Source organism: Varanus komodoensis, unplaced genomic scaffold (assembly GCF_004798865.1).
Source record: "Varanus komodoensis strain SLA01 unplaced genomic scaffold, ASM479886v1 scaffold138, whole genome shotgun sequence".
Lineage (NCBI taxonomy): Eukaryota > Metazoa > Chordata > Lepidosauria > Squamata > Varanidae > Varanus > Varanus komodoensis.
The window spans coordinates 305,747-332,064 of record NW_025335399.1 but is presented as its reverse complement, the minus strand read 5'-3'; the positions used below and the strand labels follow the sequence as shown (position 1 = coordinate 332,064).

At 45.3% G+C, this 26,318-nt stretch overlaps 1 long non-coding RNA gene across 1 annotated transcript; it reads left to right on the top strand.

Annotated features, from left to right (window-relative positions):
• Positions 1 to 1,543: 1,543 nt before the first annotated feature.
• Positions 1,544 to 25,513, top strand: LOC123019795. The gene is made up of 3 exons (XR_006413955.1): positions 1,544 to 1,774; positions 17,558 to 17,564; positions 25,476 to 25,513. It is a non-coding gene; the product is annotated as an uncharacterized LOC123019795 (long non-coding RNA).
• The last annotated feature ends 805 nt before the right edge of the window (positions 25,514 to 26,318 follow it).

The following is a 26,318-nucleotide window of genomic DNA, read 5'->3' as shown; positions in this document are numbered from 1 at the left end:
TCTCCTTTCATCACCAGATACATCTGCAACTGAGTCTCCTTTTGGCTTTGACCCAGTCACTTCATTCTTTCTGGTGCTACTACTACTAGCCCTCTGCTCTTCCCCAGTAGCATATTGGACACCTTCCAACCTGAGGGGCTCATCTTCCGGCGTCATATCTTTTTGTCTTTTGGTACTGTCTATGGGGTTTTTCATGGCAAAGATACTGGAGTGGGTTGCCATTTCCTTCTCCAGTGGATCGCGTTTTGTCAGAGCTCTCTGATTTGACCTGTCTGTCTTGGGTGGCCCTGCACAGCATAGCTCATAGCTTCATTGAGTTACACAACCCCTTTTGCCACAACAAGGCAGTGATCCACCCACACTAGAGGCATTCAAGATGAAACTGAACTGGCATTTATTTATTTATTTATTTATTTAAAACATTTCTATGCTGTCCTTTGCATAGCCTCAGGACAGCTCACAGCAAAATAAATAACCATATAAAATACAATTAAAATTCAATGATAAACATTAAAACATTCAATCAAACCAAGTATTTAAAATTAAAAGAAGAAAAGAAAAAAGGAAAAGGAAAAGAAGATGCAACTGATTGATATTTCTTATTAAAATTATTAATTTAATTATTAAAATGATGGGTAAATAAAAAGGTCTTTACCTGGCACCAGAAAAAGTAGAGAATTGGCACCAGGCGAGCCTCTCTGTGGAGCATATTCCATAATTTGTGTGCCACCCCAGAGAAGGCCCTCCTCCGAGTAGCTACCCTCCATACCTCCTTCAAATAGGGTTCCTGGAGCAAGGCCTCACCTACCGATCTTAAGGATATGAAGGCATATAGGAAAAGAGACGCTACATCAGGTATCCCATTCCCAAGCTGTTTAGAGCTTTATAGGTTAATACCAGCACCTTGAATTGGGCTCGGACTTCAGTTGGGAGCCAGTGAAGCTGATAGAGGACTGGCATTATATGAGAATAACAGCCGGCCCCATTATTATTATTATTATTATTATTATTATTATTATTATTATTATAACATTTCTATGCCGCCCCTTGCCGAAACCTCGGGGCGGCTTACAACATGATAAAATACATTGAAATACAATAGTACATAATAAATTACCATTAAATACAAAAATACAAAAAATACATTGATTTACAAATATAAAATTAAAATTATCAGTACAAAATAAAATAAAAATATAGGAGGAGATCATCAACCTGGCAGCTCTATTTTGTACCAATTGAAGTATCCAGACCATTTTCAAGGGCAGCCCCATGCAGAGGGCATTACAATAATCCAACCGGGAGGTTACCAGAGCATGTGTCACTGTTGCTAAGCAGTGCTCGTCCAAGTAAGGGCACAACTGTTGGATCAACTGAAGCTGAAGGAAGGTGCTCCTTGCCACTGCCATCACCTGGGCCTCCAGGGACAGCTCTGGGTCGAGGAGCACTCCTAGCCTGCGGACCCTGTCCTTTAGAGGGAGTGCAAACCTGTCCAGGACAGGAACAGAATCACTTACCTGAAAATCTGAGCTCCCCACCAAAAGGACCTCCATCTTATCTGGATTGAGTCTCAGTTTATTGGCCCTCATCCAGCCTATTATCTTGGCCAGGCACCGGTTCAGGACAGCCACTGCCTCACCTGGATTAGATGTAAATGAGAGGTAAAGCTTGGTGTAATCAGCGTACTGATGAGTCCACAGCCCAAACCTCCTGATGACCTCTCCCACTGGTTTCATGTAGGTGTTAAAAAGCATGGGGGACAAAATAGAGCCCTGTGGTACTCCATGGCAAAGGTGCCATGGTGCAGAGCTAGAGTCCCCGAGCACCACCTTCTGGAAACAACCAGCCAAATAGGAGCGGAACCACTGCCAGCAACTCCCAACCAAGCCAGCCTATTGAGAAGAATACCATGGCGATGGTATCAAAAGCCACTGAGAGGTCCAGGAGAACCAACAGGGATGCACTCCCCAATCCCTCTCCCTGAACAGATCATCATACAGGGCAACCAAGGCAGATTCAGTACCATAACTGGGTCTGAAGCCAGACTAAAAATGGTCTAGATAATTTGTATCATCCAAGAATGCCTGGAGTTGTCCTGCCACCATCCACTCTAACACCTTGCCCAAGGATGGGATGTTGGCCACTGGTGTATAATTGGCAGCCACCTCTGGGTCCAGAGATGTCTTCTTCAGGACAGATCTGATCACCACCTTCTTTAAAGGGGCAGGACCCAGCCCTCCTTCAGTGAGGCATTAATAACCTCCAGGACCCAGGGACCAATCCTGTGATGGACTTTTGCAAGAAGCCGGGAAGGACAAGGGTCAAGTAAACGGGTGGTTGGGCATACCATCCCAAGCATCTTGTCCACTTCCTCAGGCCACAATAACTGAAACTCATCCAACAATGGTGGACCAGATTGCGCTCTGGATGCCTCCCATTCTGGAGTCAGGTCAACTGTGGAGTCCAGCTCACAGCAAATCTGAGCAGTTTTCTCCTTGAAGTGCTGGGCAAAGTTGTCACAGCAGGCTTCTGAAGGTGTCACCACCTCTTTATTTTGGCTGGCGTGTGTAAGGCCACACACTACTCGAAAAAGCTCTGCTGGACGGCACTGTGAGGAGGTAATGGAAGTGGATAAGAATTGCCTCTTCATCACCTTCACCACCACAGCATAGGCTCAATAGTGAGCACATAAATGTGTTTGGTCAGATTCATCACGTGATTTTCTCCACCTGCGCTCTAATCATCTCCCAGCTTGCTTCATCATCTGCAACTCAGGCATATACCATGGTGCCAAGCGGGCTCTGCTAAACGGGAGAGGACACTTAGGAGCAATCGTGTCGATTGCCCTAGTCATTTCCCCATTCCACAATTTGACCAGGGAATCAACAGGAGCACCAGCTTTATCTACCAGAAAATCCCCCAGAGCCCTCAGGAATCCATCTGGATCCATAAGACTTCAGGGACGGACCATCTTAATATGGGCTGCACACTTCTGGAGGGAGAGATCAGCCCTGACCTTAAACCTCACGAGGAAGTGATCTGATCATGACAAAGGAGTTAAGGTCAAATTCCTCTCTTCCAGATTGCCTTCTTCCTTCCCTGTTGAGAAAATCTGGTCCAGAGTGTGACCTCTTTCATGGGTTGGGCTGGTAACTGTCGAGACAGCTCCATGGCTACCATGGAAGCCATGAAGTCCTGAGCCACCCTGGAGAATACAGCCTCAGCATGGACATTGAAGTCCCCCAGGAGCAGCATCCTGGGGGGTCCTGAATACCAGGTCTGAGACGATCTCCATCAGCTGGTGGGCAGGAGGGTGCACGGTACACCAACAGAATCCCCAATCTGTCTAGATTGCCTAACACCAGGTTCAAACACTCAAGGCCTGGCCTCGAAGGAATAGGAAGCCCCGTAAGGGAGACTGAGTCTCGAAAATCAGGGTGACCCCCCTCCTCTCCCTTCTGGCATGGCCAGTGCTGCACCAAATACCCAGGCAGGCAAAGTTGAGTGAAGGGAACATCTCCCCCTTCCCCGCCCAGTTTTCCATGATACATGCCAGGTCAGCCCCCTCATCCACAATTAAATCGTGAATGAAGGATTTTTTATTATAGACCGACCTGGCATTCAGCAGCAGCATTGTCAGGCCCAGGGGTCAGTTGATATTGTTACCAGGAACCTTCTGACTGGGAAAATAACCAGAAGAGGGGACAGATATAATACATTGGTCCCTCCTTCCTCTATACTGACTTGTCAGCCCCCCAACACCGTATCTTCCCCGCCCATCACCACCCCAATGGTGGCACCCACATGCTCCCCAGGCACTCCCATCCTAGATTAAAACCTTAAATAAAAATAGTAAAAATACAGTTGCAAAACAGAAGAAAGAAAAAGTTAAAGGAATATTAAAAAAATGAAAAAAAGTTAACAGGACCGCTGGCCCAGCCCCTCACGGCCCCTCACAGCCCCTCATGGCATTGCCCTTTGGTCACCAGCCCATGGCCGCCAGCCCTGGCCACAGTCGGCAAGAAGAGGGCTCCACTGCGGCCCCTCCCTCACAATCAACTACCTCCTGAAGCAGCTTCCACCTGCGCGGAGAGGCAGAGCAGCGAGGGTGGGATGGTGTAACTTGGTGTCCTGCAATAGCAGGGGTTGGACCTAGAGTTGCTCTGGTGTTTGGGTAGGCAGAGGCCTTGTACCCATCCTACTTGAATGATCCTGTGGACAGCCGGGTTGCCACCATGTGAACAGAGTGCTGGACAAGATAGACCTCTGGTCTGATCCAGCAGCATCTATGGTACAAAATGACCAATGTCTTCCCAAAAATCTAGGAAACACTATTAATTTTCCTGACACTTCCAGTGACAGTTGCCAGTAGCTTTTCCAGCAGGAGCTCATCAAATGAACTTACAGTCACAGATGAGAGGCTCTTTCATGATACTTTCACAAATTGAAGCATCCAAAGCTACATTCTGAGCAGTGGCAAGTCTCTATGCCACACAGCAGAATCATTTTTACTTTAAATTTAGTTTGGTTTTGCAGCAAATCCTCTTTTGGTACACATTCTATGTTTTAGAATATCCCTAATTTTTATTTTTAAAAGTAATAATAGTTAAAGTAATGAAGGTATCCAAATAAATAAAACATATTTTATTAGTTATATAGAGCTGATAGTGTTAACAATACTTGAAGTGCTAAGTGTTCACTAATGTTGCATCAGTGTAAAACTAATTTTAACCAAGTGAAAATGAAAAAGAAACATACTTTACAGCTAACAGGAGGAAAGAAGATTTAAAGCTAAAGGAATTCTGTTCGTACTCAAACTCTGTGTAGAACCTGGGAAAGAAAAGTTGCCATCACTTGTTTGTTGCCATCCAACCTCACTGCAGTCAGCACATTCAAAAAACACTAAGCTCAGTTTGGTGCCCCTTCAGTTCAGAGAGATCAAAAGTTTGAACTCTGGATGCCATCTATTGTTTATATGAAACAAAAATTTGATTTGGACATTAGAGCTTTTACAGTGCTTATGTAACATTTTTGAAAATTTAGTTGATAGCATCTTGCACATGGGAAAAATTTGAGTTAGTTTGCTTGGTGACTGTTATAGGTTTTATTGGACTTGTGAATTATGTAATTGATGTGATGTTCTGTTTGCATATTTTAATAAATAGGCTTGAAAATATTAACATGGCACCTACCTGTTGCTGTGAAATCTGTTTCTCCAGGGATGCGTGGGTTCTCTTAGGAGTCAGCCATGTTCAGAGGTGCAGGGGAGGTAAGAACAACTGGCCTGAGGTGTTTTAAGGTGGATCCCCTTCCTGTACCTTTTGTAGCCAGTCTCTTGTCTGCATGCACACACACATTACACAGCTGGAGAAATCCCTACTTTCCTGCAAAGTCTTTCCTCAGGTCCCCAAAGTCTTTCAGCCAGAGATATGGTGTCCTTCTTCTACTGTGTTTCAGAACAGAAACCCAGGTCATCAGTGAGCTTTAAATATTAAGTAGTGGAATAAGAGGCAGCAGCAGGTGCATGGTTTGTTCTCATTCTCTCTGCCCTTGTGGCTATGCTTCCTGGCTGCCCAAAGTTTGTGCGTGTTGCTCTAAGTTGGCACAAGTTGCTGCAGGCAACCACCAGCCAGAGAGAAGCAGCTAGAAGGACTGTGAGGATTCAGTGGGATCCCCCATTCTTATGTGGACACTTGCATCAGCAGCAAGTCCCCCATTCCTCAGCCCTGGCAGTAGTGAATGCAGCTCCTGCAGTTAATGATCTTAAAACAACTGGCAGGAATGCAAACTTGACCAATGTAATGTGCTTTTGTGAGGGGTTTCCCTTGAAGATGGTTCAGCAAGTGTAGCTGAATCATGGAACTGCTCAGCCATTGTCTGGGACTAGCTGCTTGGGACACACGGCACTGATTCTAAAAGAACACTGCTGACTGCAAATTAGAGCTGTGGCCACCACAGCCCACCCCAGAGGCCTTGTCTTCTTATTTGGATCCTCCTGCCCCTGAGGAACAAGGTACTTCTGAGATTGAGTTCCTGGGATCTCGGGATGGAGACTGGAAAGTTCTGCTCCTACCTCAGTGGGGATGACTAAGCACAACCTGGCACCTATGGATGCCCATGCTTCTCTCTCTCTCCTCTTTTTACCCTGCTCTAATTTTTCCTTATGTTTTCCTTCCTTCCTTCCTTTCCTCACTTCCTTCCTTCTTCCTTGATGGTATGTCTTCTGCATAATTCCCTCCATAATCCTGCCTCCAACCTCCAGGTGATGGAAGTATATGACTGTAAGGGTCATCCCATCATTTCCAAAGACAGTTTCATATATAGAATGCAGTAATCCAAATGAGAGGTTAACACAGAGGGAGTAACTCTGCATCAGCACTCCCAGTGGTAGTTGCTAAGCAGCTTTCATTAAAAGCAGCAGATGCTACTCAATACCTACATTCTATGTGACCAAGCCCACAATCTTTATGCACAATCAGGATTCCTGATCACATAGACAGAGAACTGGGAATGTATGCAGCAGAATGTGATGACTATCTCCCTTCAGACCTTCCAGTCCAGCCCAGGAAAGTCAGGGGTTGAGGGGGCATACCTGTATCCCCTCCGTGCTTACAAGAGCACCAAAAGAATCTTTCCAAATGGGCTAATGCAGCCATTTGCCATGTACACATAGACTGCTGGGATCTAAATTGACTGACTGACCTTGGAATCAGTCAGCTGACTTTTAATGTCATATCACCGTTTAGAATCCTTTAAAAAAATGGGTGGGGGAGCAGTATAGGAAGTATTAGGGAAGAGAGGCAGGCTGAAACAGGAAGCACTTGTATTGCCATGATTAACCTCTGTAGCCACCCTCATGCATGTGCCATTTTGGCTATGTATTCCTAAGAATGGGAAGAAGTTGGACCAGTTTAGGAAAAATTGAACTATTGACCTTTTACTGAGAGATTTTTTCACCAAAACTTTTTTCCAGAGGAAATTTTTCTTTCCCCACAAGGGGGTGCTATACTCTTTCTACTGTAAATGTTGCTGGTTTCATTTTTCTCTGCTTCCCATCCCCTTCACCCTCTATATTCTTAATTAACTCTTGATTGGAGCTGATTCTAGATACCGGGTCACTTTTTATTTCCCCTGCCTTTTTTTTGGTTGGTAAGTAAGTAAATAAGTCTGATCAATTCAGTTCTGATACACTGCATTTTAAAAATGTGTGACTTGAGTTGCTCAAAGAGCAATGTGTGAAAACTTTTGCTCTCTACTAAGATTTTGTTCTTCTCCTGAGCATCATCTGGGATCTGCTTTCGACAATCTGCTCACCATACCAAAGTACTGGAAAGATGCTGAGAGAGAATGTTCCCATGGTCCTTGATATGCTGTATCTGTATCCCAAGCATGCGTAGCACCTTGTCTCCACACCATGTGGAGAAGAGAAGCATTTTCATGTTTCTTGTTGTTGTTGTTTCCCAGGTTGCAGTATTGTTCTGGCACTGAAAATAGGGCAGTGTTGCGCTGAGATCCTGCTCAAGTTAAACACTAGACTTAGCTTGACACTGCATTAGAAATATACTGCAAATTTACCTGAAGTTGTATACAGCTGAACCACTGATTTAAAAATTTTGGTTCCACTGAAGGCCCTGAGGTAGAATCAGACAAATGTATTGCTTTGTTATAACAAGTCACATTGTATTGTGTTAGTTGCATTAAATTCATTAAAACCAGCTATTGTTCACAGTGCAGTATGCAAGTCTTCTAATGTGGACAAGGTGCTTGGACAAGTATGTTCCACCACCTGCTTCTTGGACCCTTGCCCATCTTGGCTACTCAAGACAGCCAAGGACGGGATCGGGACCTGGATCCTGGAGGTGGTCAACGCCTCTCTAAGGGATGGCTGGGTACCTGCCCCTTTAAAGGAGGTGGTAGTCCAGCCTGTCCTAAAGAAGGCTTCCCTGGATCCAGAGATGGTCACCAATTATAGACCGGTGGCCAACATTCCATTTCTGGGCAAGGTGTTAGAGCGGGTGGTGGGACAACTCCAAGCACTCTTGGAGGAAACTGATTATCTGGACCCATTTCAGTCCAGCTTCAGCCCCAAGTATGGTACTGAATCTGCCTTGGTCACCCTGTACGATGACCTGTGCAAGGAGAAAGACGGGGGAGTGCATCCCTGTTGGTTCTCCTGGACCTCTCAGCAGCTTTCGATACCATCAACCATGGTATCCTTCTGGATAGGCTAGCGGGATTTGGAGTTGGGGGCATTGCTTTGCAGTGGTTCCGCTCCTATCTCAATGGCCGATTCCAGAAGGTGGTGCTGGGGGACTATGGCTCTGCGCCATGGCAGCTATGCCATGGAGTTCCACAGGGTTCCATCTTGTCCCCCATGCTATTTAACATCTACATGAAACTGCTGGGAGAGGTCATCAGGCGGTGTGGGCTGCAGAAACATCAGTACACTGAAGATACCCAGCTCTACCTCTCTTTTTCTACCAATCCAGGTGAGGCAGTGGCTGTATTGAACCAGTGCCTGGCCGAGGTAATGGGCTAGATGAGGGCCAATAAACTGAAGCTCAATCCAGACAAGACGGAGTCCTGTTGGTAGGTGGATCGGGCTTTCGGATGGGGGACTTTGACCTTGTCCTGAATGGGGTTGCACTCCCTCTTAAGGACAGGGTCCGCAGCTTGGGAGTGCTCCTCGACCCAGAGCTATCGTTGGAAGCTCAAGTGACAGCGGTGGTGAGGAGTGCTTTCCTTCAGCTTCAGCTGATCCATCAACTGCATCCCTACCTGGAGAACGACTGCCTGGCAACAGTGACACATGCATTGGTCACTTCCCAATTAGACTTCTGTAACACGCTCTACGTGAGGCTGCCCTTGAAGACGGTCCGGATACTTCAATTGGTGCAAAAAAAAGCTGCCAGGCTGCTGACGGGGACTGGACGTTGTTCTCATATAACCCCAGTCCTCTGTCAGCTCCACTGGCTCCCCATTGAAGTCCAGGCCCAATTCAAGGTGCTGGTTATCACCTACAAAGCCCTGAATGGCTTAGGCCGCGGTTACCTAAAGGAGCGCCTGCGTCCATATATGCCCTCCCACCCCTTGAGATTGGCAGCAGAGGCCCTTCTCCGGGAACCCTCTGTAAAGGATATTAGGAGAGTGAGTACTCGGAGGAGAGCTTTCTCTGCGGTGGCGCCCAACCTATGGAATGCACTCCCCAGAGAGGTCCGCCTGGCGCCGTCATTATTTGTTTTTCGGCGCCAGGCCAAGACCTTTTTATTTAAACGCTATTTTAACTGTTAATGGTTTACTTGTTGATGTTAAATTGACCAGGCTGTTTCCACTATTTTATTTTATGTATTTTATTTATTTGATGAATTTTTTGCATTTTATACGGGATTTTAATGATTGTAAGCGTCCCGAGGCTCATGCGATGGGGCGGCATATAAGTTGTCTAAATAAATAAATGAAAGAAATAATTACACAGAACTCTTCCTCAGACTAAATTGGAGAAACATATTTGTTCCTCAGTCCCAAACTATTCATGGGATTGGAGGCCATGACTGACACTCCCAACATTTGAAAGTGGTAACAGGGGTGGATGGGGAGAGTTTTTTGGGTTCAAGCCATGGCTTGGTGAGGTTAAATTTTTCCCAGTTCCAGTGCAAATCACACACATGAACACAGAGTTGTTATGAGCCAAGGTGATTTTAAAAGTGTTAACCTTACCAACACTTTCCCCCTTGGCCTGATCTCACTGTGTGCATGTGGAGGGGGAAGTGTTTTTATCATTAAAATATGTTAGGATGCTCTGTTATGAATCTCTCAGTGATTTGAAAAACAGCAGATCTTCAGTGTCTCGCATCACACTTTACAAAAGTGGAGTGAGGAGGGTCACACCAAAGCCAAAGAAGTTTGCTGTTAAACTTAATTGTTGAATGAAAACAACATAGGCATGCACATTTGATTTTGATGGGTGATTAATCTACTAAAGAGCTGATTAATGGGAAGCTGCCTATTTTAATGTATAAGAGCAAATTTTTATCAGTGAAATCTGTTAGTTGAAAAGTATTTAGTTCTAGTATATCCTTCTAATAGGGAGACTGCCTGGTCTTTAGTCAATCTGACCTTTAAATTCTGTTCCCATCTATAGTGATAACCTCATATTTCAAACTTAATTCATTTCAGGAAGCCATTTGAACTCTGAATCATGCGAAGTCCAAAGCAATGTTCTCCATTAGAAATAATGGAAAATGGATGAATCCATTCCCAGACCCTAAACAATACCCATTTTGGCACTGAAGATGATTGAAAAGGCACTGAGAATGGATCGAAAAAGCACTGAAGCATTTTTTTCACTGCGCCTGTAGTTCAAACTTAGAAGCATTGTTCAACCTTTGGAATGATCTTATTTGGATTTTAATGTTCGAATTCTGGAACGTTTGAACTTAGGGATGTTCGAAGTTTGAGGCATCACTGTATCTCCATAGCACTAGGTCAATGTGTCATCAGCTGACTGGAATTTTCCCATTTGAAAAGTGGAATTTTTCTTGTGGAAGGCCACTGCTGGGCTACCTGTGAGCAACATGCACACCTCTGGGCATTTTGTGTGCCCCCTGCCTTTGTGCTTACTGCTGAGATGTGGTGCAGCAGCAAAAAAGCAGCAAGACAAGGTACACAATGTTCACACCTTATTTCAGAATCAAATGCTGCTTTAAAAAGGTGTGCAATTCACACATAGTTTGGTTTAAAAAAGAAATTGACAAGGTTTTACTTTTTCTACCCCTGCTGCACGATCAAATTCCTGGGACAATTTTGATAGCACAGCGGTGGCAATGGCTGAGTTGGCAGGGAGGGGTGCAGCCTGAGTAGTTTATTTTATTTATTATTTTTATTTTATTTATTAAAACATTTTTATGCCGCCCCATTCGCCGAAGTTACTGGGGAGACAAATTATCCCCAGGTGTTTTGCCAAAGGCAATAGGTTATTTTTGGATCCAGAAGCAATGAGCACACAGGTGGGTTAAAGTCAAAATATTTTATTCTAAAACAGGCACTATAATGTAAACAGACATAATAACATGGAAAAAGAAATACAATACCAAGTAAGCTGGCTTTCCTCTATCAGCCATCAGGAGCCACCCCCCTCACTATCGGCAAGGAAAAGGCCCTAATTTTGGCCAGCGTGTGTAGCACCTTCCTCGCTCTGCTAGATCTAACACAGAGCTTGCTTGGGCAGAGCTGCAAGGCTTCTTTTCTGTCCTGAATTTAAGAGTGTTACATGCTGTAGAAGACTACATTAAAACAGTTAATTAGCCACATCTGCTGTTCTAACAATGATAAGGAGGGTCAGCAAGCAGCTCAGAAAAACATTTTTGCATGCCAGGGGCTGGGGTTGTAAAGAGGCCTGTTACAGGAACAGAAGGAGCAATTGTGTTACACCACCTATCTCCTCAGTACACAATAGTCTTCCAGTGATTTTTCTCTGCACCAGGCTCCCAGAAGAGTTCCTTCTTTGTGTTATGCTCCAGATATTTAGGAACGTGACTGTAATACTTCCTAGTGGGATGGAGTAATTCAGGCCATTTCTACACCTTAGTAAAGGCACTACTGATTGAATGGTTGGTTGCTGAGAGTGTCTGACTTGTTTGATTACATGGTGCCCAAAAAGAGAGAATGAAGTGCCCAGAAAAGAGGACAAAAATGGATACAAATTTGCATGTGCTAATTTAATTACAAATTTAGGAATAATTTACCATAATTCCAAAAGAAATGCAAGACATTTCACTCTAGCAGGGAGGCTGTGGCCTGACCTGCTGTCCTGGGTACATGTCCTGCCATCTTCCAGTCCTGTGGAGTCCAGAGGCACTCCCATTTATAGTGAGCTTTCACAGCCCCGTTAGTAGGAGTTATATGGTGGAAATGGTGGTGATATATAAAGCCTAGGAACTCAGTACTGGAACATGAAATGCAACATGATTGGCATTGATTGATTAAATTTTGCCAAATTTTAACATGAATCAGGTTTTTTTTTTTAAGTAACACAGATAACTTGCACACAAACACTATAGGTGCCTGCATGGATGCGTGCATGCATGAAATCCATTTGTAATGGCAACAAACTGGAGCTGTGCAATGGGGGACGGGACACTACCATTTTAAAAAGTCAAGTTAACAGAAGCTGGTCATAAATAACTTTATATATGGTCCCATAAAATCCAAATGAGCTGTTGCAGAGTCAGTCAGTTGTACATGATGGAGTGGATAAGCTTGAGGTGATTCTCCCATTAAAGTGCCTCCCTTTGGTCTTTGTGAGAGACTGCCAAGGGAGCCTTTCAGAAAGAGCACCCAAATGCCAACGTGTGGAGGGCACTGGCTTGTTCTTCAAAGGGACCTTCGTCTCCTACTAGCTTTTCCATTCAAGTTTAGGCTGCAGTAGCAGCTGCTGGAGAGGAACAGGCGGGAGAAAGAGACTCTAAAGGGGAAAGAATAAAACATAAATCAAGATGGAATGTCATTTACTCTTTGAATGCATTTACGGATCTGCCCAATGCCAAATGTAATCTTGGAGTAAGTGGAATGAAGGAAGCAGAGTCTGTCTGTCTGTTTTCACAAAATCTTCAGGAATTTATATTTTGCATTTAAAAGGGAAAGGAAAGCACATATTGCTAAACGTGCAACAAGCCCAGCAATAATGATGGAAATAATACATTGTAGTTTGCCATCCCAAACCATTGAAAATAACCCCTTTTTCTGTTCTCTCCTTCTTACTGGGTTTTTTACTGGAATGAAAAACCCCTTCTGCCAAGAAAACCCATGTCCTGTCACTGAGCCACGACTCATCCTTGGGAAAATCTGGTCCTGGTCCTTCCTGGCTGACACATGCACAAATCTCCCCATAAGCCCCCACTGGCCTTTGCTCCAACAGCAGTGAGTGGCCTGGGAGCTGCAGCATGGATATGTGAGCCTGCTGGGAGCCCTCTGTGCACTGCCCTGACCTTCCTAGGATGGAAGTGAGACAGAGCATAATGAGAAGGTTTGCTCTTTGTTACAACCTTCACAAGTAAACTGACAGTGAGCATGCAAACCACATCCATTAGGGTCAGGTTCATGTTACATTAAGCATGCAGTTAGCAATTCATAATCTGTTTTTTTCTGTGCCAAATAGCAGCTGGGAGAGGAAGAGAGAATCTCTGGTTAGCAGGGGCCAAGGATTAAATTCCCTCACCACCCCACCCTAGTCACACCAAACTGCCATTCTAAGTGGGGGGGAGGGGTCATAGTATACAGGGATGCTACTTAGAAAAGCAGAAACAAGCACACAGTGGCCCTTATTTTGCCCCTCTTTGTCATCTTTGCCTACCTGAGGAAAAAGTGTGATATACGAGCTTGTCCTCCCCCCACCCCCATTCGGGAGAGAAAACCAGAATGCATCTGCATTCCATCACTCACAGGCATGATGGACATCACAGGTGAAGGTGATGGGGGAATGCAGCTGGAATCCAGCTTGATTCTTAGGGGCCAGAGCCCATGGGAAGAACTGCAGCAGAGGCCACCCTCCTGTTTTCCATGGAGATAGCTCTTCACCTTCTCCCTGTGCCACAGGAGAAAAACCAAGTGCTACATTTGGAGATGATGATGATGATGATGATGATGATGATGATGATTATAACATTTCTATGCTGCCCCTTGCCAAAACCTCGGGGCGGCTTACAACACGATAAAATACAATGAAATACAATAGCACATAATAAATTACCATTAATTACAAAATACAAAAAAATACATTGATTTACAAATATAAGATTAAAATTATCAGTATAAATTAAGTAAATAAAAATATAGGAGGAGAAAGAGAAGGAAGAAGAAGTTGCCCTGGCCAGATCATATGTTTTAACAATTAAAATGATGTTTAAATAAAAAGGTCTTTACCTGGCGCCGAAAAACCAGTAACGACGGTGCCAGGCGGACCTCTTTGGGGAGTGAATTCCACAGGTTGGGTGCCACCGCAGAGAAAGCCCTCCTCCGAGTACTTACTCTCCTAATTTCTTTCATGGAGGGTTCCCGGAGAAGGGACTCCCCCGCAGATCTCAAAGGGCGGTCAGGCATATACGGACGTAAGCGCTCGTTCAGGTAGCCAGGACCCAAGCCGTTTAGGGCTTTATAGGTCATAATCAACACCTTGAATTGGGCCCGGGCTTCAATGGGAAGCCAGTGAAGCTGACGGAGGACTGGAGTCATGTGAGCATAACGCCCCGTACCCATCAGCAACCTGGCAGCTCTATTTTGCACCAATTGAAGTGTTTGGACTGTCTTCAGGGGAAGCCCCACGTAAAGCGCGTTACAGAAGTCTAGGCGGGAAGTCACCAGCGCGTGTGTCACCGTCGCCAGGCAGTCGTACTCCAGGTAGGGGCACAGCTGATTAATCAGCCGAAGCTGAAGGAAGGCGTTCCTCGCCACCGCTGTCACCTGAGCTTCCAAAGAAAGCTCTGGGTTGAGGAGTACTCCGAAGCTGCGGACCTTATCCCTAAGAGGGAGTGTTGCACCATTCAGGACCAGGTCAAATCCACCCTCTCCGAAACCCGATCTGCCAACCAACAGGACCTCCGTCTTGTCTGGGTTGAGTTTCAGTTTATTTGCCCTCATCCATTCCCTTACCACGGCCAAGCACCGGTTCAGCACAGCCACTGCCTCACCTGGATTAGTGGAAAACGAGAGGTAAAGCTGGGTATCATCAGCATATTGATGATTCCGCAGCCCACACCTCCTGATGACCTCTCCCAGCGGTTTCATATAGATGTTAAATAGCAGAGGGGATAGAATGGAGCCCTGTGGTACTCCATGGCATAGCTGCCATGACGTAGAGACATGGTCCCCCAGCACTACCTTCTGGAATCGACCGTTGAGATAGGAGCGGAACCACTGCAAAGCAGTGCTTCCAACCCCCAATCCCGCAAGTCTATCCAGAAGGATACCATGGTCGATGGTATCGAAAGCCGCCGAGAGGTCCAGAAGAACCAACAGGGATGTACTCCCCCTGTCCTTCTCCCTGCACAGGTCGTCGTACAGGGCGACCAAGGCAGATTCAGTACTGTACCCGGGTCTGAAGCCGGACTGAAAAGGATCCAGATAATCAGTTTCATCCAAGAGTGCTTGGAGTTGTCCCGCCACCACTCGCTCCAACACCTTGCCCAGAAACGGGATGTTGGCCACAGGTCTATAGTTAGTGGCCATCTCTGGATCCAGTGACGCTTTCTTCAGGACCGGTCGTATTACCGCCTCCTTTAAAGGGGCAGGCACTCGACCCTCCCTCAGAGAAGCGTTAACCACTTCCAAGATCCAGGTCCCAATCCCGTGCTTGCAGTTATTTATTAACCAAGATGGGCAAGGATCCAATAGGCAAGTGGTGGGACGTACTCGTCCAAGCACCTTGTCCACATCATCGGGCCGCAATAATTGAAATTCTTCCAATAATTTTGGACCAGACGGTAGCATTGGTGACTCCTCAGAGACCTCTGATTCATTAGTGGAGCCCAGCTCGTGACGAATCTGAGCGATTTTCTCCCTGAAATGCCTGGCAAAGTCATCACAGCGGGCCTTTGAGGGTGGCATCGGATCTTCCTTAGGACCCGGGCAAACCAGGCCTTGCACCACTCGAAAAAGCTCCGCCGGACGGCATTGTGAGGAGGCAATGGAAGCGGAAAAAAACTTCTTTTTCGCCGCCTTCACCGCCACAGCATAGGCCCGATAGTGGGCTCTCAAGTTCAAGATCCTGTTGTGATGAGGACAAACTTGTCTGATACCTGTCACCAGCTGTTTTTGTAGGGCTGTCTAGGTTCCTGGAATGCAGGGATCATGCCAGTGTCCCTGCTCCAGACCTGCATCTATTCCTTAACCCCTGTGAACAGAGGCTACCTGCATACAGGTGGTAGACATGGTAGGCTCTCTCCAACGGGTCAGGAATAGTGCGCAAGTTCCCTAACTGTGTGGAGAGAGTCCATAAGCATACCTTGTGCAAGTGCACAGGAGCTCCTCCCCAAGGGCACAGCATGCCTGGAAGCAGGGAGCAGGGATAGTGGGCACGCTTCTGTTCCACATCTGCAGCATCTGCACCAGCCTTCCCAAGCTGCCAGCATTTCTCACCACTGGCCATGCTGGCTAGGACCAATGGGAGATGAATACCAAAACATCAGGATGTTGGCAGGTTGGGAAGGCAGATTTATACTAACCGCCAGATACCAACTGTGTGAAAAGGGCACCTGTGTGGCCAAATTCTCATTAGACAGGATTCCTCCATTTGTCTCTATGTTCAAATAGCCCATGCACCATTGCCTCTAAGCCTGCAGGTGTCCCTGATATAAAAGAATAGCATGAAAACACCCAGAGTAAGCCAGTATACTGCTATCTGTGCATGCATGCCTATCTCCCATCATAAAGTCAGGCATTCTGCTCCCACAAAATAATGACGATGTCTTTTCCTCGTTGCAGCCTTGACTTCCCTGGTATTCCTCTTCCCAGTCAAGACACCTGTGCTTCAACTGGCTTCTGATCTTGCTTCCCCTTTATTAAAATCACAAGACTGGTTGTCCCTGTCTGGCTTCAGCCATGGAGGCTCAGGGTGAATAGCAGCTAGTTAACTCCTTTCTCAATACCCTCCCTGAGCACGCAGACATGGATGTCAGGCTACCCAAGTTTTTCTGCCCATCTGTTCAGATGGCACAGTGCCCAGCTGGAGGTTGGTTAGACCTTTGTTCCATGGTATACAAAGGAGGTGCAATAAAGGCTTTAGAAGGGCACAAGTAGAACAATGCAAGTGCCATCTCTTCAGCAGGAGCTCTTTTACACGCAAAGGATTAGTAGGGCATCCTGCAGGGATCTTCTGCAAGCCTGCTTGGTAAGAGCAGACAGACTGAATCACACTGGTCTGCAAGCTGTTAGTATCTTGTATTTACATGTTTAGGCCTGGCTTCTGGTAAGAAATAAATTGATATATAGCTAAAGTCTGGCTAGAAAAGTTCCTCTAATAAGAATGATATTTGAAGTCATGATGGTCAATATACTTTTTGCATAGATTGTGTTCTTGGATCCAGACAATCACAAGGTTGTGGGGTATAAGTGCCTCTCCCCATCCCCTGCACATACAAAAGCCACATACATATGGGGCATCCCTTGAGTGGAATGAGCAAGTGAAGGATATAACTTGTTCAAAAAGAGTATGGAATTCAAGGAAAGGGAATAAAGATGGCAGCCCTGTGGAGAACATGCAGGCAAGAGTAAATAGGGACAGAAATAAAAATAACATTGTGGGCAAGCTTCAGGACAGGCTGCCAAACCAAGGTGAGAATGTGAATAATGCTTTCTTGCAACAAATTGCAGTTTTCAGCTAAGCAAGAACTAGTAATGGCAGAGGACATCAGATAACCAAATATCTGCTGGGAAACAAACCCTGCTAAGAACAGAATCTCCAACAAATCCCCGATAGGCCTTGCCAGCAGAAGAACAAAGCAAGAAACAGGAAATGCACTATCCTTTGGGGCACAATCTTTTTGCCTTCCAGCAATGTCAGGAGGCCATAGGTTTCTTTGGAATCCCAGCTCTTGGATCTTGGAGCTGGGAGTCTGAAGGCTGAATCCACACTCTGTGGAATTAGCCAGCTGTGGAATTAAGGGTGGGCAACCTGGGCAGTCGCCTCTGGTGCCATGCAGCAGCATTATGCAGATTTCAATTAGCATCCCAGCCACCTTCCTTCCCCATCCCTGACATTAAATCTAGATGGCTGAAAAAAGTTGCCTAGAGAAAATGCAGCACTTGAAGTACAAGCAGTGGTAGAGATCACTGCTGCTGTGCCATGCACCTTGCATAGGAAGCCTGTAAGCCTCTAAGTTTGGAAGCATGCATACATCTACTGTAGGAACAGCAACAAATAAATAACTGGATGGTGCCCTCCCTTAACCTTAACCAAAAGGGAAGAAGAGCAGGTAAATGAGATTAAAGCAGCAGGAACTTTGTTGGACAGTAATCAGATAATACTGAAATTCATGATTGTATAAAAAAGTAAAAGTGAGTGAAATCAATAAGGAGCCCTGGATTTTAAGAAACCTAATTTTTGTAACCACAGTTAAATGCTTGGTATGATTTTGTGGCTAGATATACTAAGGAAGGAATAATGGCTTTGATCACTACAAGGTGACCAGGGCTTGAAGCCTGATTGAAATTGACTCAGAAAATCAGAGGGCCTGGATCTGGTCTGGTCTGGTCTGGAAAGGAAATGCAAGCAGCCAAACATTCAACCAAAACACAAGAGAAGTGAACAGTATGTGCATTATCAAGTGTACAATTCAAATATTGGTTATATTGTTTGTTGCTCTCTGTAGAGATGAGAAGTAAATATAACATGCACCTGCCAAGTGCTGGTGTGGTGTTATTTTTTCGAAACTGAGCTTTGAAACAGAGTGATATCAGTTCACAGGAAGTTATGTCATAGACGAGGCCAGGTAGCTTGTCCCTGTGGCTTTCTAGAGTCTTTGCCATCATCTGCTATCTGATCCTTCTCTAGACGGGGATTACGGAGATTGAACCTGAGATCTTTCTCACGAAAAATCAAACATAATCAAAACATAAATCAAAACATAATCAAAGATTATGTTGCATAATGATGGATGCTTTCAGGGACTTGCAGACCAGTTTTTGGCACTCTGATTAGAGGCACCTTCTGCCCAGAATTTGAGGCAATTGTTACTCATCATGTTTACATAGAAACAAACCATTACCCATTGTAATAGATTATATTTTGTTTTATGCACTATTACGCACTGAGAACAATGGGAGTGAAGTTAGTCAAGATTAATTTAAGTCCCACTGCTTGTAATACATCAATTTTACATATGACCAGATCCAATCCAATGTGTTGAGACTTTTTTGTATTTTAAATTTTTTTTGTGTTTTTTAAATGAACTGTGTTAAAATTGCTATATAATATTGTTCTTGACTTCTGCATTACTCTGACCTTATTTCTTTCTGTGCAGAGCTGCACAACTTGTGATCAAGTTAAATGCAGCTCACAAATGGGAATTGTGGTTTAAAGGCAGCAAAGGGGGGGGGGTGAGTGCAATTGATCAATGGGCCACCATACATGGCAAATGGCCTGCATTCAATGTGGTGGGTCACAAGTTGTGCAGGCCTTCTCCAGTGGGAAACCTAAAATGTCTGTGGGAGTCAGTTTTTTCCTTCATTATCAGGAACAAAGCCAGCACATGACCTTGTTTACTTTGTGGGGAAAAGTGAAATGATTCACATACTAATGAATGTGTCATTCAGATGGTCCTTTGTTTTGAGTGAATGAACGTAGTGGCTCCAGGCAAACTTGGCATGGAAATGGAAAAACAGCAATACTGTGCCATAAAAGGAAACCGTTTCAGTAGAGTTTTCTATATAGCTCATCAGTAAAGGGATTGCAAGCAAAGTGCCAAGCATTGAAGGGCCATGAGAGAGATCTGTCACTAACCTGTATAGCACACTGTCCCATTTCTGGTCAACCCATCTCATAAAGCTAGATAAGGGACACAAAAGGACAATTAAAATTAAATGGGCTGAGAACTACTTCCCTGAAAGAAAAGGCAAAGCACTAGGGTCTTTTTCATTTTTAGAAAAAATGTACAACTAAGAGGCCCAGTTCTGTGTGAAATGGTGTGTGGACTTGGGTCCAGACCTTGGCAGATTGCAGGTAGGGGTTTTTATGCCTGGATACTCCTCCATAAGAAACTAAAAAGAAAAGTCTCCACATAGAAAATGTGTTAAGCATTTGGTTAAGTCAACCATGGGGGGCCTGGGCCCTTCCCTCTCTCTCTGCTAAGGCAGTGGCCCATTTCCATGCACAGGTTTACCACCTCCATGCAAACTTAGACTAAAGTGGGACAAGACAGACTTATGAACTGTTTCAAACAGAGATGATCTTTCTTTCTCATGAGATCATCCATTAAAGCTGATTAGCAGCATGTTCAGAGAAGAGGGAATGGGTTTCATACATCCAGAGGAAAATAAAGTGCGACATGAAGAGGCAACCCAAGGACCTCCCCAACAGATTTTGTGTCTAGTGTTAACCTGTGGCCTTGTAGAGGGACCAGTTTTTGGTTCTGTGCCAGACCATATCTCTTGCCTCTGGGTTTTTCCCTGTCCAAGGAATTAGGTGATCCAGCAGATGGCAGACATCCTGTTAAATTTGCAAAATGTTGCCTTTAACTGGGTCACAGAATCCACAAGGGTCGTAAGTTATGCTATACTCAAATCTATTCTGTAATGAACTGACACAGCACTGGGTACTTCTTTGCTCTACCTTTCCTTTAGGAACTTCAGCCTGCAGCCCTCTGTACATGCAAACCTTGGGAACAACCTGAAAGTCTCCGGCCTGAGGGTCTCAGCCAGGGCAAGCAGTCAATGGCCAGAGGAACGTGGAATGGCCAGCTGGGAAAGAGCATGGTACTGTCTGGATGTAACATCTGCTGCCTGTGGAGTTGCCCTTTGTGGGGCTGGCACTCTCCCTACTTAAATTGTCAGAGGTAGTCTTGAATTTGGTGTTGAGGACCCCCATTTTTCTGGGAGATCATAACCTTTGTGCAGAAGACAACTAGCAACTCATGAAAACAGAGTGGTAGACAAAGTGGGATAGTTGAGGCTGGATGACTGGAGTAGCCCCAGCAGTTGCCACTCTTTCCAGAGAACTCTGTGGTAGTTGTATTCACAGGGTTGGAGGTGACAAGAAACCATCATGGTATGAAGTAGCCATAGCATTTTCTTTTTATTGTAGTTTCTAAAGGCCAAATGTACAATAGAGAAATATAGTGACTGGGATCAGACAACCTGACAAACCATGGTAAAAAACCACTGTGGCTTGTCATGTTGTATAAACCCAGCCAAAATCTTCTTCACATACCATGTGAACAATGAAAGTCACCATTGCAAGAAGTAGTAATGACTGCCTACCCAGATGGCTCCAAATGGAGATTACAGGTAGTAATATCTACTAGCCATTATGGCTATACAGTGGTACCTTGGCTCATGGACTTAATCCGTTCCAGGACTCTGGTCGTGACCCAAATTGGTCGTGAGCCATTTTCCTCATAAGGTTCAATGTAAATAAGGTTAATCTGTTCTGTGACTATTTTTTTAATCAGAAAAAATGTAAAACAAAGTGACAAAGAACAACAAAGATTGTGGCCATCTCCCCTCCCCCCCACCCACCCTGAGCATGAGCGTGGCCATCTCTCCACCCTCCCAGCACGACCGCAGTTGCGCCCTTCATCCCTGCACACGCCCATCATCCTGGTGCGCTGGTGGGGGAGAGACTGGTGTGTTCGTGCTGGGGTGGAGGGGAGATGACTGAGATCATGGTTGGGCTCCTGCAGGAAAGACGGGCACCATCACGGGCACACTCGGGCAGGAAAGACAGGCATGATCTTGGCCATCTCCCCCTCCCCGTCCCCAGCACAATCGCTGCCACCTCCCCATTTGGGGGTGGGGTGGGAAGATGGCCGCGATTGTGGTCACCACCCAATGCGGAGTTCATGACCAGAGTCAAAATTTTTAAGAAATTTTTGTTCACGACCCAATTTGGTCATGAACTGAGGCCTTTGTGAGCTGAGATACCACTGTATATTGGAAGCAGTATGCCTCTCAGTACCAGTTGTTAGGGGACTGGTATTGAGCCACAAGCTTTGCATTGGCATCTGGTTGGCCACTATACAACCAGAATGGTAGAGTAGATAGGCCTTCGGTCTGATCAAACATGATTCTTATGTTTCTAAGGTTCAGCGACCTCCTTTTAAAGTAAGGTACCTCCTACCATGCTATATTTGTGAATGCAGTTGACAGGAGTAATGGCCCCCATTAAGACTGGCTTGCCCTTTTTGGTTTGATGGACTGTTGCCTCAAGCATATAGCTGCACTGTGGGAATGGGGAGGTAGAACATGTACAACAAGAAGGTACTGTAGCTACAGAGCAATAAAGATACATGTGGGGAAAGGTAAAAGAGAGAGCCAGTGTGGCGTAGTGGTTAAGAGCACGGGACTGGGACTCAGAGGATCCGGGTTCTAGTCCCCACTCAGCCATGGAGCCAACTGGGTGACTTTGGGCCAGTCACAGACTCTCAGCCCAACCTACCTCACAGGGTTGTTGTTGTGGGGATAAGATGGAGGAGGAGAGAAGATGTAAGCTGCCTTGAGCCCTTTGTAGGAAAAAGGCAGGATATAAATCGCAATATAAATAAATAAATAAATAAATAAATAAGTAAGTAAGTAAGTAAGTAAGTAAGACTGACATCAATTCATCAATCCTAGAAAGGAGTAGTTGTTGTTTAAAGAGCTGTTTAACAAGCCCCAAAGAAGCAGCCAGAGAGATATCAACTGGCAGAATGTTTCAACGCTGTATCTTACAAGATTTTTCTATGGATTGCTGACATGATATATGGAAGTTGCTTTCAACATTCCAAACTTCTATATATGAATGTTGTTGATGCTGTTGAGCTAAAGAATGATGATTTGACCAGAAGGGGAAGGATGGAATGTTCCAGTCCTTTCAGGAATCCCACTGGCTCCATTTTAACCTCATATGCCATCTTCCCATGAACTGAGGCCATTGCCTCAGAAATCAAGGTGTGGACCTAGGCCCAGATCGCCAAAGTTCCACCCTGATATATTGGCTAGATTAGAGTGTGACAGAACATTGGAACTGATTTCACCCAATACATTTTGTGCAGGATGCCCTGTCCAGTATACAGCTGGGATACCACAGCAACCTCCATCCCCACAACAGGATTCTAAATACAATTTAATTAATTATTTTAAAATAAATTATATGTCGCCACTAGTCCTACAGGCATCTCTATGTGGTTTACAACAAACAAACGGTATTGCAAATACTAAAACACTGAAATCAATATATCCACATATATATATAACCCAGAAACAATATGACACTTGACCATTAAAATTGTGTCACGTGAGCAGGGCAATAGATAACAACAGATTAGCAAGTCAATTGTTTTTTAAACCTCTGGAGAAATGTTTTTGCCTGGTACCAAAATAAAAGCAATGTTGGTGCCAAGTGAATTTTTCTGGGGAGGCAATTCTATAAATGAGGGGCAGCAACCAAGAAGGTCCTTCTTTTGTTAATGTGTACATGATGTTTAAACATTGATATTTTTTGTGGCAAATATCTTCTACGATCTTTGAACAGGTACTAACGTACCTGATGGACAGATCACATGACAAAATGTGCCTCTTTTATTATATGGACAACTAAAAATTCTATCTATCTGTTTAGTGTATTTTTATAGAGAAGGAATAATTTTCATCTGTTTTTATGGGAAAGAACAAGAACAGTATACCAAAATATAACTAAAACATGGTAGGCAAGATGTAAGATAAATACATCCTCATCGTGGGCTTTGTATTTAACCATGCAATCCTATATTCGTTTTATAAGAAGTAAGAAGTTAGCCCCACTATGCTAATTAGAGTTCCTGTCACATGGATGTGTATACGATTGCAGCTTGAATTATCGTACATTAAATGAAGCATACTGATCAGAATGACATGTCTCTTAGGAAAACATAGTGGGGACTCTTTCTTTAAAATGCATGAAAAAGAGGTGCTCCATTAATAACTTGGATATTCTTTGAACTTTCCCCCAGTCAATCTATGTTTTTTTAGTTGAGAGACTCACTCAGCGGTGACAGCCAGGTCACATCACTACTTGGAAGTTATAGAGGGAGGGTTTTTCACACAGAAGGTCCAAGAGGCAAAGGTGGGGGTGGGGACATCCTTGACTTGGTCTTGACCAACAGGGAGGAGGTGATAAACGAGGTACAGATTAGGGGAGCTCTGGATGCGAGTGATCACTCCATCCTTTGCTTTGAGATCAGGGGAATGGGGGTGTGCAGCAGGTCAAACACTAGAAGTTGCGTCTTCAAGAGGGCCAACTTTGGCCAACTGAAGGCCAGACTGGGGAAAGTCTCCTGGGATGGGTTATTGGAAGGCAAAGGAGTTGAGAATGGCATTAAAAAGGGAGGTTTTGGAGGTGCAGGCCTTGATGATACCTCTAGTTAGTAAGGCAGGAAGGCAAAGGAGAGTGCTGCCATGGATGAAAAAGGAGGTGGTTAGTGGGATTAGACACAAGAGGAACTTCCCTAGGAAATGGGCACTGAGGCAAATAGACAAAAGGAGAGGAGGCAGTTGCAGAAGGATTCTTTGCAAGGCTAAGGCTGATTACGAGCTGAGACTTGCAAAGAATATCAAGAGCAACAAAAAGGGCTTCTTTCAGCATGTAAATAGCAAGAGGAAGGGAGACAAGTAGTGGGACTGCTAAATAAGGGGGAAGGGGATCCAGTGACTGCTGTGAGGGAACAGGCACAGATGCTAAATGACTATTTTGCCTCTGTGTTCTCCCCAAAGCAGGACAGGGGAGATCCGCATATTAGATGAGGCTGGGGACTTAGGGGCACAGATTAGAGTCACCCCCCCCCCAGAAGTTTATTATTATTTTTTATTATTATTTAAAACTTTTATATGCCATCACCACATGCCTCAGCATCTTGGGACAGCTCACAGCACATACAATTAAAAAAAAATAAAACAATAACAAATTCCATAAAATTATATAAAAACAAAAAAGCGACTGTTAACGATAAAATAATAATTTTTAAAATAGCAATTAAATAAAAATGTTTTAACCTGGCTCCGAAAAGAATATAAACTCGGCTCCAGGTGCACCTCTCCAGGGAGCACATTCCATAATCTGGGCGCCACTGCAGAGAAGGCCCTGCTCCGGGTAGTTGTTCTTTTTGTCTGCTTTAAAGAGAGCTCTGGGAGCAAAGCCTCTCCTGCAGATCTTAAGGAACGTGAGGGCATGTAAGGGAACAGACGCTCCTTCAAGTATCCTGGTCCCAAGCTGTCCAGGGCTTTATAGGTTAAAACCAGCACCATGAATTGGGCCCGGACTTCAACTGGAAGCCAATGTAGCTGATAGAGGACCGGTATTATATGAGAATAACAACCAGTCCCCATCAGCAACCTGGCATCTCTGTTTTATACCAGCTGAAGTATCTGGCCCTTTTTCAAGGGCAGCCCCACGTAGAGTGCATTACAGTAATCCAACCAGGAGCTTACCAGAGCATGAATCACTGTTGCTAGGCAGTGCTTGTCCAGGTAAGGGCGCAGCTGGTGGATCAGCCAAAGCTGTAGGAAAGCACTCCTTGCCACTGCCACCACCTGGGATTCCAGTGACAGCTCTGGGTCAAGGAGCACTCCCAAGCTGTGGACCCTGTACTTTAAATGAGAGGTAGAGCTGGGTGTCATCAGCATACTGGTGACACTGCAGCCCAAACCTCCTAATTACCTCTCCCAGAGGTTTCATGTAGATGTTGAAAACCATGGGGGACAAAATAGAGCCCTGCGGAACCCCATGGCACAACTGCCATGGCGCAGAGCTATAGTCCCCCAGCACCACCTACTGGAGTCAGCCAGCCAGGTAGGAAGGAGGAAAGAGGAAGTGTGTGCGGGACCACGGAGGCCTTGCCGGTGTTAGGGAGAACGGCGGCAGCAGTGTCCTAGCCCAGGTGTGTCCCAGCAGCAGTGAGGGATCAGCAGCGAGGATGTCGGGCGGTTGTCCAGAGATGTCTCAATCCCTGGGCCGATGTTGGAAACAGTCCCCTGAGGGGCTCCTCAGGGCACTGGATGTTACAAAGAGTGGGTATGCTCTGGGGGCAGGCGGGTGCACTCAGGGGGAGGAGGGCGCGATGGGTGCGCTGGGGGGAAGGCAGGTGTGATCACTGGCGCACTCGGTGGGGGAAGGCAGGTGCGATAGCGATCATCACCCAATGCGGAGTTCACGACCCGAGGCAAAATTTTTCAGAAATTTCTGTTCGCAACCTGATTTGGTCATGAACTGAAGCATTTGTGAGCTGAGGTACCACTGTACTTCCTGACAGTTAGGAGGCTGAGGGTATGGAATGGGCTTCCACGGGAGGTGGTTGAGGCCCCATCGGTGAGGATGTTCAAGGATAGGCTGGACATGCACATGGTGGGCATGTCGTGAGTGGAGCTGGCTGTAGCCGGGGGTCAAACTAGATGGCCCAGGGAACCCATTCTGACTCACTCTGTTTCTGTGTTTCTTTGTAACTGCATATCAATTTAAAATGTTCATGTAAGCAAGAGGTGAATCCTGTCCCCTTCTTTCCCTCATCTCACCTCCCATGCAGACTTCATTCTTATATGCATTGGCATTCCTATATTTGGCAGCTGGTAACCACAGTCACAATCACCCTTAAAGTGTTGTA